The sequence below is a fragment of the Anas acuta genome, chromosome 2, assembly GCF_963932015.1.
Source record: "Anas acuta chromosome 2, bAnaAcu1.1, whole genome shotgun sequence".
In the NCBI taxonomy this organism is placed as follows: domain Eukaryota; kingdom Metazoa; phylum Chordata; class Aves; order Anseriformes; family Anatidae; genus Anas; species Anas acuta.
In genome coordinates this window covers 95,589,337-95,603,305 of record NC_088980.1, presented here as the reverse complement: position 1 = coordinate 95,603,305, position 13,969 = coordinate 95,589,337, and the positions used below count along the sequence as shown (strand labels likewise).

Below are 13,969 nucleotides of genomic sequence, written 5' to 3'. Positions count from 1 at the left end.
CAAAGTACTCTGAGCAAATATGCGTATGTGTGTTAATGAATCAAATAGTATACAGAAATGCAGTAAATTACACTCATTCTGAAGGGCAGCATGCTCCTAGTCATGAGCCTTGGGATGCCATTTGCTGATGTTAAACAAATAAACCTACAACAGCATTTAAGCAGGCATGAAACTTTCCTTTTCAGAATACTTACGTTCTCCACAGGCTCCTGTACAGATATTGCAACAAGTCTGCTAGAAACTAAAACTAGCTCAAGTTGTAAAATGTTTTCACTTCCTTTTCTGAGTCTCTCTTTGCAAGGTGGAGGCCAGAAATAAAACCAATACAACATCAACAAAAGATTGACAGCTTTTAAACATTTGTAGCCAAGGTAAAAATAATAATAATAACAATAATGTCCTATTTATTCTACTACATTTATTATAAGCAGTCTACACTATTCAAAAGATATTATTATTTAACATTTTAAATTATTTACCTATCAAGAGCGACACTGCTGGGAAATCATATGAATACTTGCCTATATAGCTTTTTAAGTCTTGTTTTTTTCTAGCCACAAAACAAATTCAGTAAAGATTGTGATGTGTTTAGCAAAACTGTTAGATGAGCACAAACCTCCTAGAACAAAGCTTAAAATTCCTTATTCTGGTAAAACTTACAGCTGAGACACAAAATTGTACTGGTAATAGTTGTGTTCAGGGAAGGGGAAGTTGTATTCTTGTAGTTACACCAATATAAATTGAAGCAGGATGAGTAAGAACAAACTTTTCTGCACATGCATATCCTCTTTCAGATCTAGGTGTGTAGGATGAAATTGCCACCACTTTTGGTGTCTCCTCATAACCCATCCGTTGCAGGTTACCACTTGCAGAGCCCTGCTAACAAAAGAGCTTGCATGAACACTCACATGAGTCCCGCTGGCAAGGTCACCAGCTGTTTTAATCAAACCTTCTAGCTGTGCCTGTAAAGAATGAGGTAAGCACACTTACTCCCATTATAAGATTTATCAGGGCGATACTCTTCAGCAGCAAGGCCGACAATGAAGAGATGATATTCTGACATCCCCAGCCAGCCCCGCTATTTGCAAAGTCAGCAGCTGTCACCACAGCCCCAAGCAACTGACTCAGAACAAAACAATGCCTGTCAGGAGCCAGCATTCAGCCCTGCTCAGCCTGCAACTTATCCTCTCTAGGGTGAACTATTAAGGTCTGAAGATACTGATTTATAACTTCATACGTATACATTGCCTCACGGATGGGGACTCCCCTGCCATTAACATACAGATACATATAACTCACTATTTGCATCGCTGACAGAAATCTGACTACCTGTTCCAACAGTCAGTAGAGTTGAGCTGGTATTCTGCTTTCTTGTAAGCACTGAAATGCACACTCACCATCTATGGAAATGTTCTGAAAAATCAAAGGGCTTCAGTGAAAGCTTGAATATTTTGGACCATTATTCTGCAATAGCATTACAGTACCCCAGAATGAAACTGATGTCATATGCAAACAGTTAAGAAATCATTCAGTTGCTTCAACTAGATTGCAAAACTACCATCACCTTTGGCTTATAAGAGTTCCATAACATCATTTCATCAAAAAATTCTTCTCCAGTCACATGTATAACTCCATTGCCTCATTTGAAACATGACTAGCTGATATGGTGTCACTTAAATCCTTTGCTGTGTGACTACATAAATACAAAATCACTAGCTAACATTAAAGCGTTGGCTTCAGAATTAGAGAAGCCCATTACATGAGTTGCTTAAGTGAGCTGCTCTGATATATTGACCTTACATCTTTGCCTTTGTGTTTTTAACCCAGTGATCCTCCCCCTGTTCACATACTGTCCCAGCACTCATTACTACTGTTGGCAAATCTTGGGTACAACTTTTTAAAATATTATGGAATATAAAGAGGCACTACATTGCAAGGTGCCATACTTGAGTTGAAAGTAGAGCAATTGTATGGACATGTTCTAGTGACTATGTCTAGAACAAGAAGGTCTTCTTGCATAGCTCTGCTAAGGAGAGAAGGACGCCTGTTTGGTTTGGTTTAGTTTTAAAATGATAACAATAATGATGAACACAACATTGTAAACAAAGCTTTTTCTACTGTACTGGTATATGTACCAAGTCACTGATGCTGGTCACTTTTCAGATATTTGCTGAAGCCCAACAGCCAGTGGTACCCAATTGTAACTTAACTCAAGTAGTTCTCAAGTAACTCTTTAGCTCAAAAGCATCAGCTAGAAAGGTGAACTTGGGACTGCAGAGAGGACAGAATCTGTTCCTTCAGACAAAGGCCAAAAACCCACTTCTTCCACCAAAATTTGGATGTGGTCATAAGAAACTGGAAAAAGTCTTCATGGCATAGCTTATGTCTACCGTGCCATGACAACGCACAGAATACTTAATAAAACCACTCTGTACACTAAGCTAAAAAATCTTCAGTTAATAAATGAATGGAATTTAAAATGTTACATAAGCTGCTAAGCTTTAACAATATACAGGTTTTAGGGTCAACAATTTTCCCATTAGAATAGCTATATGCATATAAAAATACATTTGGTTTCATGATAACACAAATCTATATTTATAAAATTAAATCACCATTCCATTGAAATATCCCTCTTTGCACAACATCATAAGTGTAGTTACCAGTCCAGTCAGGCAGATAAGAATGACTTTCTAAGACTTCTGACAAATTCTTCCCTCCTCTTTCTGGTGCTCCTTCCTCCATGTTCTACATAAGCTGTGATAAAAGGTGCATATGTGGCACCATTAGTTATTAAAACACGAGACATTAACTGATGGGAGATGCTCCCCAGTGCTTTGCTTTTCAGAATTCAGGCAGGGAGCAGGAATCTCAGACATTGCCTTCATTCAATATCCAAAGTAAAAGAATTTTTAAACCTTTTAAATTTTTCCCAGGGTGGAATTAAAGAACTGAAAGACATTTTCCCATTATACTAATGTATGCATATCCTCAGAGAAAATAAAAGAAGGACTTGACACAATCTAAAAGTCTTCTATTGCCATTATTAATGCTGCAGCATGGTTCTGATTTTCTCCTTTTAATTGGCTATTTAGTGAATCAAAACATTGATTGCTAATGGCTGAATGTATTCCATACATGATCTTACAGAAGCCCACATGCTAGTGTTGTATTACAACAGAAACACATATATGTGAAATTTCCTTTGGAGAGACTTGGTTTCAAACAAATGAATTATTGGCAGAGAAAGTTATTTGTTCACTATTTATTTCCTTTTTCTTTTTTTAATCCTTACTTAATTATACTTCAGTATAGCCCTTAAAAAGTTCACTTTTACTTTGAAAACTAGCTGCATGGAAAAAGAAATTAGCTTCTTAATAGCTCTGTTTTATTACATTTCAGACCCCGCACCGTAACTTGTTACTCCAGCATATGGGTATCACAGCAAAAAATAAACAAATTACCGCAGCATAATGAATTACTGTTCAGCAGCTGAGCAACGCTAACTGACCGCTTGCGTGCTTTTGGCAAAACCCGATGCATTATTTTAAACACCAGTGAGGATATGCATTAGGCTCTCCTCACAACCACAAAAAAGCAGCTGTGTTTTTCCAAAACACGAATTTCCCTGTAAGACAGCAACCGAGGCTCTGTATTTCTTCCTGAACTACCAACACAGCCATGTGCTAAGCTTGATGTCCCATATTCACTGGAAACTACTGAAGGCCCAGTGGCTTCAGCACCACCAGAGGCCTAACCGTGATGTGGTTACATTGAGGCCTAAAATGTCCTGGAGACGCTTTACTGTGGAGACAGCATAAAAATTGGTAACAAATCGCACCTGGTCCTTGCTCCTCAGGCTGCAGGGAGAAAGCTCATCCTTTTTCCCCACAAAGAGAGAAATCACTCAATGTAGCACTCTCTGGTTAAGTATGGAAACATAGGACGCCAGAGAATGGCTTTTGGGGGGAAGAACATGTTTTGCTATCAGCAGGTGTTTGCTACAGTTAAATACAAGTTGATCTTACAGCAACCTGTGGGCTATTTTGGAGTCACCACAAAGAACTTTTAAATGTGTATTATCCAGGAAGAAAAAAGAGCAACCAGCACCCCCGGGTTTGCACTGAATGGAAATGACATGGAGAGCCACAGCCTCAGCCAGGCCACGGTCTGTAGATGCTGGCTCGCTGTGCATTCACCTCCTCCTGAGGCAACATCTGTGGAGGAGAGAGATTTTCCTACATTTTTTAGTTTTCTTTGTAAATTGACCACCTATCAAGTGAATTTACAGATTCAGTGATAGTGATGAAGGCTGTACAAAACCTAGAAGAGAATAAACTTAGTGGGGGAGCTCCACCTAGCTGGCAAAATTTCTCTTTTTGGCCCAGTTTACTATACTCACAGAGAAAGATATTACTTCGCTGTGCACGCTGCTTCCACACAAAAGCTCGCTGTAGAAACCACAAAGCCGTGTGGGCATCCTCCGAATGCACAGGAAGGACATCACACTATGGACTCGGCTGCATCGGAGTCCTGAAGCACGAGGTCCCTCCTCTGAGAAGACAGGGGTCATTTGTAGATCCTGTGGAGGAGAGAATCGGGGAAAACCAGCTCTGCTGAGTACATCCCCCTGGCTCCTTCCTGCCTTCTTGTGTCCCACTCAGAATGAGATAAAGACATAAAAGAGCAAGCAGAGTGAAGAGAGAAGCACTAGAAACAAGGATGCCAAGCGCATGTGTTGCATCTTTGAACCTTTGTCCCCGTAGAAAGGAGTAAGTAAATTTATAGCCCTCTGTGCTTCACAATTTACAAAAAAAAAAAAAAAGAGTAGTTGAGTTACATGTAAAGGATTAGCAAAGGCAATTTTTACTAAAGAAAATGATTTTACAGTTAAGTTCAGAATGCCATAAGATGAAAAATTATTCCTTGATAGGCTGATTACCAGGCTGAGACCTATCGGAAGGGACTTGGGTCTTTTCTCACAAGCCCTCTACCTTTTGCATTCATTTGTTGCTTTGGGTGATTTTTTTTTACACTATTTTAAAGACACTGTAACACACCTATGGTCAGAAGTGATTTTTAGTAAGGATAAAGCAACCTCTGAATTTTTAAGGCCAGTGGAATTTGAATGGCAGGGCAGAAACCTTGAGTTAGCTGAATTTAGTGTTGTAACGGGTCAGGACAAAACCCAAAAAATGTAAAGGAACTTTTCACCAAACTGAAAACCTAATCACGTCTGTCATTTAACCTTTCACTTTAATCAGTTTTGTTTTCTGGAAATGTGAGATATTACCCATGAAAGCAACTTTTTAGTATGGCATGAAGAGGGACCTTAGGAGCCACAGACTAGAAAGCCTGACCTCCATACTGACCTAGCCAGTAAAAGATATTACTAAGATATTACTAAATTAAAAAAAAAAAAAAAAAAAAAAAAAAAAAAAAAAAGGATATTTCAATGGATATTTCATCAGTTTTCATAATGACGAAGAATTGATGACTCATGGAGTAATATTTGACGAGAACGCCACTTTCTTAACTAGCTCATAGCTTCCTTTGCATTGCAGGAAGGAAGACTTAAAACGGATCCGATCAATCCAGCGTAATTAAATTTGATCAAGTAGTTGCTAGCCAGTTTCTAGAAAGAAATCTCTAGCTGATGCTTGAATAAATGTGCAGAATGAGCTCCTGGCAAAGCCAGCAAAATACCTGGGATAAATTTTCAGCTTCCATGCAAAGAACATGTTTGAGATTATTTATTTATTTTACTTGTGTCATTTTAGGAGTCTAAGTAAGTTGTTCCAGGTTTTGGAGACCTCCAAAGCATCAGTGGACTCAGAGATCACAAAACTACAAAGACAGCTCTCACAGGCTTAAATTTGCTCTAGAGGCACTCCTGCAAGCACCACACGTTCTTCTGAGCCTGCAAACTGAAAGGTTGGAAATTCCTGCTCTAACTGTAAAATGAACGCTTCAAGCCCTCAGCAAAGTAGTTGTTACAGGAAACATGAGTAACACTGCATTTATGGCAAAAATAATTTCAGTCTAGCAACTTGAAGAAAGAAATTACTCAAAATAGAATACATACACCCGATTTTTATATTGTTAGAAGTTAATCACTTAGCATTGTTTATTAATTTTAAAAAGCAATGTATTTGCCTGGAACATCTTTGTTCCTTGAATGGATTATTCCCCAAGTTACCCAGTTACTGTCCTTTTTTAATTCTTTTGCTTGCTAGGATATCAAACACTGATGCTCAGAACTTGGTCGTAGGCAGAAGTTTTAACCACAGAATCTCTATCAACACCTTCAGTCTGATTCAGGAGATACTTTCCCTGAGGCCAACTTCTTGATATTTTCTAAGAGATGCTGAGCAGACCAACGCTAGAAAACATGTATTTCAGCATCATCTCACTTGCCTTTTTTTTTCTGTGTTGTGTTTATTTTTGTTTTTAAATAAGTGGAAAGCAGAGAGTTTGAAGATTTAATAAACAATAACACTCTATGTTTCATTTTCTTTTTTTATTATCAGACTGAGGTCCAGCAAATGGATCTGCCCTTCTGTAAGTACATGTATTCACAACATTGTCCTATTTGTTATGTTTTTCCCTGAGTCCCTAGGTTCACAAATACAGAAATTTCAGTAAAAACATCTACAATTTCTCTTTCCTGTCTTGCTTTTAAAAGGCTTCAGGGATGAAAATGAGTACTCTCCAGCCTGGGATCCACTTTCCTTGTGGTTATGACCAGCTGCTCTTCCACAGACTGGCCAAGAAGCCATGCAGGTGTAATCTACGCAGGTAGGCAACTTCTGGGAAGTAACCAGGGGAATCACTGAGAGCGCTCAGGCTGTAGGATCACCAGCACACAGGCAGTACCCATCTCCTTCATCTTCTCTGCCACCACTTTAGAGGGCACCACCTCCTATGTCTGTAAGAAACTGGTATCTGGCTGAAGAAAAATGCCACTAAAACAAACACAGAGAAAGAAGAAAAAAAAAAAAAAAGGAAAAAAGAAAAAAAGAGGCTTTGCAGTTAGGTATGTGAAACTGAGAAACCTTCTTTGACATTACTAAGATGCACCAGAGACTACACACCCTCAGACAACCCCACGTATCGTCTCTCACCAGCCTACTGAAAGGTCATAAACATTTTGAAATGTAATCACCCAGCAAATCAATGTGTGCAGGGCAACAGAACAGGCCATGGTTTTCTGTATGTTTGGTTTTTTTTTATATGTTGAATTTCAGTTACTTTCATCTTCTTACATTCAGAAACAAAGCCTTTCTTCCCTCAACTGTTACATGCACACTCCACGTGCTCTGAACAAGATGTTTTGTCTGCTATGAACCACAGGGCTGTCCATCACAGGGACTGCTCCTGACACCAGTGCTTGAGCACGTGAAAAGCTCCACACATCGGGCCATAACTTCACTGATGCTGCTATCCTGCCCCAGGTCAACACTGACTACTTTGGGAAAGGTACAACCATCCTGCCTGGGCTGTAGGCAACTGAAGGTCTTCCTGAGCCAGAAGCAGCATCACCACCTTTGTGTTTAGTAATTAGTGGTGGACACCACTCATCTCTCAGAGCATTGCTTTAACTTACTTACTCAAACTGCCTCCATCAGTGAGTGCCATGTTGTAATTATTTGCTCTTTTTTCCTTTAAAAATATGTCCTCTTGCTTGTTTTTAAGCTTGCATCGTGAATACTTAACTTTTGTGATTTATTACCAAAAAAAGAAACCTCTATTTGCCATATCCACCCATGACCCTGCAGAGAGCTATCACATTCAATCCCTCTCCCCTGAATTCTGTTATTTAAGATGAAAAAGTTTCCTGTCCTTATATGAAAAATCTTGCACTGATCCTTGTTCCTGCTCTCATCTTTTTTCCTAATTCTGCTCTATCTTCCTTCTGATGAGGCGGCCCACAAGACAGTTTTCAGAATCTTCATGGATTCAGGTAAGAGCCTGATGGGTTTATCTTTTTATTTGTGCTCTCTTTCCACCCCTTCCTAACATTGTTGTACTTGCCTTTTTGACCTCCTTTGAGTAGCAAGCTGACATTTTCACAGAACTATTCACAATGAGTCCAGAACCCTTCCTGAGTGATAATAGGTAATTTAGAGCGCATCACTGTGTATGTGTAATTAGTTGTTTTTCTCTGTGTGCATTATTTTGCATTTATCAATCCCAAATTTCATCTGCCATTTTCTCACTCAGTCACGCAGAATCGCAACATCTTCCGCACCGCTTTTCAGCCAGCTTTTGCTTCGATGTCTCTGGGAGCTTTATCGTTCCCTCCATTCTCCTCAGATTGCTTTTAAACTCATATATGTTTATATATATATTATAAATCCTTGTATATATGTATATACATGTATATAGTGGGTATTTTCTCCCTGCTATTGAATCTACTTACTCTGATTCAAAGGAGATCTACAGGGGATCAGTGAGGTTCTTGTCCCAAGAGCATTTGCAATATTTAATAAATTTTACTGTTGCACTTCAATCCACAGCACATCTGTAAAATGAAGCACATTAAGAAGTGAAGGAGGGGTGCAGAAAAAGTAAGATAAAGTTAAATCTTTTTTAAAATCAGCCTTCTGTGTTGCTTTTCCACTTAGCTTTCTATTGTCTTCTCTTTGACTGGGATTTGCCTTCGCTCAAAAAGCAAGCTCAAACAGCATTTCTATTACTGGCCTGGAGACTGAGAGCTTTGGGTACGGGAGCCACAAGAAAGCCTACTAACAGCTGCACAAGAATAGCAGAAAAAAAATGTACACTATTTTTTCTATACTTCCATATACATTGTTATAGTCAGAGTCCTTTTTAAAAAGAAACTGAGATCATCCCTGTGCACGCCCTAGGGTTTTTTTTTTTTTCTGGTCGGTGTGGAACGTCTAGATGGAAGCAAGTGAATTTCACGCTTAATTCCAAGGACAGCGAGGTTTACAGGCGTTCTGATGCGTTCCAGGAATGCATCCCTCAGTTGTGGGCTAACTGCAGAAGCAGTTTGTCTCCCCCATTCATTTCCCATTTTGCCAACAATGCCATTGTTCCCGTGGAATGCAGCTGTCATGAGCGGTCGTGACTGCAGAAGGTGTTCCCTAGGGCAGCTTGGGCCACTTCCATCGAGCATTGTGAAGCCTAAGACCAAAACCAAAACCTTGAACTTGTCTTGGTACTCAGCGGGGTGACAGTGCAACGAGCAGAGCTTCGGGGTGATAGGCTTTCAGCAGCCCGTATTACGGCGGAGATAAATTGCTTCATTTTGCGTCAGCCTAGCAAATCTATACCATATGAGTGGCTACTAAAAGTCAGTAGCCAGCTAACGCACCAGGACTCACCGCGGCCAAAGGCACTGTGAAACTGGGAGGCAGGGAGCAGTCCCGTATTTATACAAGCGAGAGGCACAATCGGAACTCGGGAAACCGTTTAAATATAAATAAATCTGTACAATTATATAGCCATGACTCCACGGAATCCCACACATTGTTCACACAAGAATTTATTTTAGCCTAATACTTAACATAAAAACGTCTTTCTTCGGTTTTAGGAAACAATTAGGCCGGTTTTCAAACAGAAAACATTTATGGTTTGTGTGAAAGTACACAGGCAAGCTCACATCTTCATATCTGCACAATTACCATACAAACTGATTTCTGCAAAGGGGATCGAGGCATCACTCCGAGAAGCGCAGGTTAACATAGCCAGTTCTTGTCTGGATTGCAGTTTGCTTCCACACAACTCAGAATGAAGCAAAGCCTCTATTCTTGAGTTACAGGACTTCAGTGTCATATTTCCCATACTCTGTTTTTTCAAGAAGAAATCTCCCGATGCTCATTCTCCAGCTTTTATGACCTGTAGAGGATCTTATGCAATATTACCAAGACTTCTTTCACCTGGTTCCTCCTGGTTTATCAGTCCCACCAAATTCTATCACTGCCCTTGTCCAGCCACCCTACCCAACCATCCTCCACCTGCACCAGGAATTGCCCAATGTCCAAACCACGACAGGCAGGAACAACCCCTGACTTCCTCAAACACACATTTTCTAGTTCTTCCCCAGTATTGAAGAGGCTCACTTGAAGTGAAAGTGCACCCCGGATGGCTGCACTGGTTATTTCTACCTTCCTTTACTTCTGTAGCTCTTCTTCCAAGGCTAAAGCACAAGCGTTGGTAATTAAGCGTAGTACGTGCATTTTAAACATCCAGTGAGTTTGAAAGGGAGCAATACAATTCCCTGAGTATGTTTCTGTAAAAAAAAAAAAAGTTCCTGAACGCATTCAATATCAACTCCCTTTGACACACAGGATGACGAGGGCTAACACGCCAATAACCGCCTCCCCCTCGCACTGAGGCCACGCTGCCTTTTCTCACGTACTTTCAGTTTTGCTTGCAGAGCAGTCGTACAAAGACGGATCCCTCCCCTCACCTTGGAGGAAGAGGAAAAGGAAGGAAGTCCCCAGTCTTTCCTGGCTACTCGCCACTTTGTGTAGCGGCCTTAAAAATATTACAGGCAGACTTTTTTTTTTTTCCTCTAAGAGAAGACACAAAGATCACGTCGCAGGTTTCTCCCTCCTCTCCCACACAAAACTCTTGGCTCAAGGAAGATTGAGACAAATTACTGACTAGGTGAAGGGAGTGGGGGGTGAGATCTGCTCGCTGGTGGAAGAGACCATCACATGGAAAGGCACGGGCAAATCTCCTCATACACAAGTAGCTGTCTCTACCACGTGCTAGATCCCTGAGCACAGAGAGCAAAACTGCTTTCTAATTTCTGTTCGTGACCGAAGTCAGTCCTGAATGATAGAATCAATGGCAAAAGAGTGCATAATTAAAACCAAATGTCAAAAAAAAAATGTTTAGAAAAAGGCTGAATGGAGTAAAAGAAAAGACTGCATGCTTCAGATGTTAACCAGCAACTGCAGGTTTCCCTAGCACTTCTTCCACAGATCACCAGCTTGTCAAGATAAACACGTTATTAAAACCCTACAAGGCTAAGGTGAAATCACTCCTGACTTCACTTTTATAATGCAGACACGAACTGAGCTAGTTAAGCAGGGAAATGCGATGTGGGAAAGTCCAGAACAGGCCCCTCGTGGAAGGAAGGAGACCTAAAACAGCGACTGGAAACTCTAGAGGTACAAGGCAGAAGAGAGATTAGAGAGAAAAGAAGAACAGGAGGCAGAGAAAACAAGAAGGGCATGTTTTTTTTAGTGTTACCACAGGCATAAGCTGCAACCAAAGGGTGACATTAACAAACCACATCGTCTTGTGCTTACGATGTCAGACCCGAACCATGAAGCTGGCGCATTTTTGCCATGCGATGAAAAGAAAAACAAGGGAACCAGGAAAGCAATGCCAATTAAAACTTCTTCAGAATAAGGAACCAGGGCGCGCTGTGTTGCTACAGTTTGGTTTCTGGAATGACTTCACCAGATGAAATACTCCTGTCTACCTGAAGCTACAAACTGCTCAGGAAAGATACTCCTCAATGATTTATTTTTGTACAAGTACTCAAAGATTATACAAAGTCGTCACAGTAATGTCAGATTTTCTTACTATCAAGTGTAGTTGCAAAAAATTTTTTTTAAAAAAAATAAATATTTTAAGTATTTTAAAAATAAATATCTTAAGTATTTATTTTTACTGTATGCCTTTTGAAGTCAAAGAAACTGTTATCAAGTAGCCTGATCACAGACAGCATCACCATAAAGGGTTTAATCCCAGCACCAAGAATTAAGGATTATCTGAGCCTGGGGAAACAACATAAAGGGAACCCGGGGAGGTTGTGGAGTCTCCTTCTCTGGAGATATTCACGGCCCGTCTGGACGCCTACCTGGGCAGCCTGCTCTAGGGAACCTGCTTTGGCAGGGGGTTGGACCCGATGATCTTTGGAGGTCCTTTCCAACCCCGAAAATTCTGTGATTTTGTTTTGCTTCTCTAGCACACTCTAAAGAGCCATTCTGGCTCCATGTCCTGTTCGTCTTTGTCTGTTTTCCCCAGAGCTGTCCTTGTTCTAACTTGCCTTCTACTCAAGCTCACTACACTGGTGGAATCACTGCCCACGTATTTAAACTGAAGAAAGAACAAAAAAAAAGTGACTAGGTTGAGCACCACCGAGATCACCTCCACGTTCCCACCTTTCTCATCCTCGTTAAGCCAAGGCTTTGGGAGCCAGCAGCGAGCAGTGACTCTGTGCTGCAGTCAGCTCTCCCCAGCCTACAGCCAAGCACCCCAACTACTCTTCCCTTGGGATAGCAGCTCACCACACACGTTACGTGCTCTTGCTATCAAAAACTTCCTAAGAGCCAACTAGCAAAATGGTCGAACCCTACAGGGGACCCTCAGGCATCAACTGACATTAACAGAAAGCATCAGATGAGTAACGAAAGCTTGCTCACGGCATTCTTGCTCAAATACATCTGAAGAACCCAACTTGCCCACCAGTGAGAGCTCTCCCTGAAGCTCTCTTTGAAACATCACGGGGCAGAAATATTAAGTAAACTTTTCCTGGAAAGACAGCGCTGTGACTTGACTTCACCACAGTCAGCGGGTGAGGTTAGTTTGAGGGCTCGCTCATAACTAGACTCTTTCATCCTTTGCAGCAGCCTCCAGACAGCTGCCAACGGTGGGGAGCTCGTACTTTGGGGAGGATTAGATAGAAACCAAGATACCGGCTGCCCCGCTGGCGGCTTGTGGGTAATCCATCCTAGTGCAAGAGGGGAAAGTGTCACAAGAAATCGGTCACAGACAACCTAGCTGCTCCTAGTTTTAGCTCACCTGTCTAGCCACGCACGCTGTCTAGCCAAATAGGGCAGCAAGCTACAGACCTTGCAGATAAAATGACTGTAGAACCGTGGGGTTTCTCTCCGAGCACAGAGTTTCTGAAGAAGCAAGCTACTTCCCTGGAGAACTGAAGGTGGTGGCACCTCCGGATCTGAACTCCTGGAGGGCTGACAGCCTCTGCATGACGTCCCAAGAAACCGTGTGCATCAGGACAGGATGCATCTCCTAAACTGTGAGGTTAAGTAATGCTTCAACATGTATGAGAACTGCAAGCCCCAATATGCTTATAATGCTGGTGTTCCCAGGTACAGTGATTGGAGATTAGGCGGGACAAGCATCGCTGCTCTATCTACTGCTGCTTGCGAGGCTTTCACTTCACCTGCAGAGACAGAAATGGATTGGAAAACCAAAAAAAAATAGGAAAATACACACAGAGCTCCCCAAATGCGCATAACTCTGTGGAACCCTGCAAGCGCTGATACCACTGATTCCATTAACAGGAATTATTTATGAACCCGAGTAGTGTGAAACGCAGTACTTTACACTCTTTAATTTAAGCCAACGCATGGAGTTTCACACGCTGACGGCCAAAACGCGGCACAAAACCGCTCTGCAGCGGCCAACACCGGGACCGCGGGCACCGGCAGGCCGAGTCCGGGGCCTGTCCAGAAGAAAGAGGAGGAGGAGGAGGAGAAGGAGGAGGAGGAGTTGGGCCCAGGCGCGTCCCCAGGCGCAGGCCCGGTTGCCATGGCGACGCGCGGCGCGGCCTCCCCGGGGATCTCAGCGCAGCGCAGCGCAGGGCGGCGGGGCCGGCCGCCAGCCCGCCGGAAGTTTATTTATAGCTTGGCCGGATACGCGCTGACGTCACGGAGCGCGCCCGCCCCCGTGCGTCAGCGTAACGGGCGGACGTAATGGGAACGTGACACACGCACGGCGCGAGGCTATTTATAGCCCTGGGGGGGAGGGGGGAGGAGTGGGGGGGGGGCCGTTGTGTTTGCCCGCCGCACGCGCTGGGGGCGGGGCCGCGCGCGCGCTGCGTAGGCGCGGTCACGTGAGCGGGAGGGCGCGCCCCCCCCCCCCCCCCCCCCCCCTCCCTGCCCGGCCCCGCCCCCGCGGGGGAAGCCGCGCGGCGCCGGCGGCGCGTGACGGGCGCGCGCTGCGGGGGGGCGGGGGG

General features: G+C 42.7%; 1 long non-coding RNA gene across 1 annotated transcript; it reads right to left on the bottom strand.

Moving 5' to 3' along the window:
- Window positions 1-6,507: 6,507 nt before the first annotated feature.
- LOC137850837 (uncharacterized) lies at window positions 6,508-13,684 on the bottom strand. Its single transcript, XR_011092830.1, has 3 exons — window positions 13,339-13,684; window positions 8,423-13,174; window positions 6,508-6,965 (listed from the first exon to the last, which is right to left on the bottom strand). It is a non-coding gene; the product is annotated as an uncharacterized lncRNA (long non-coding RNA).
- Between the last annotated feature and the right edge of the window lie 285 nt (window positions 13,685-13,969).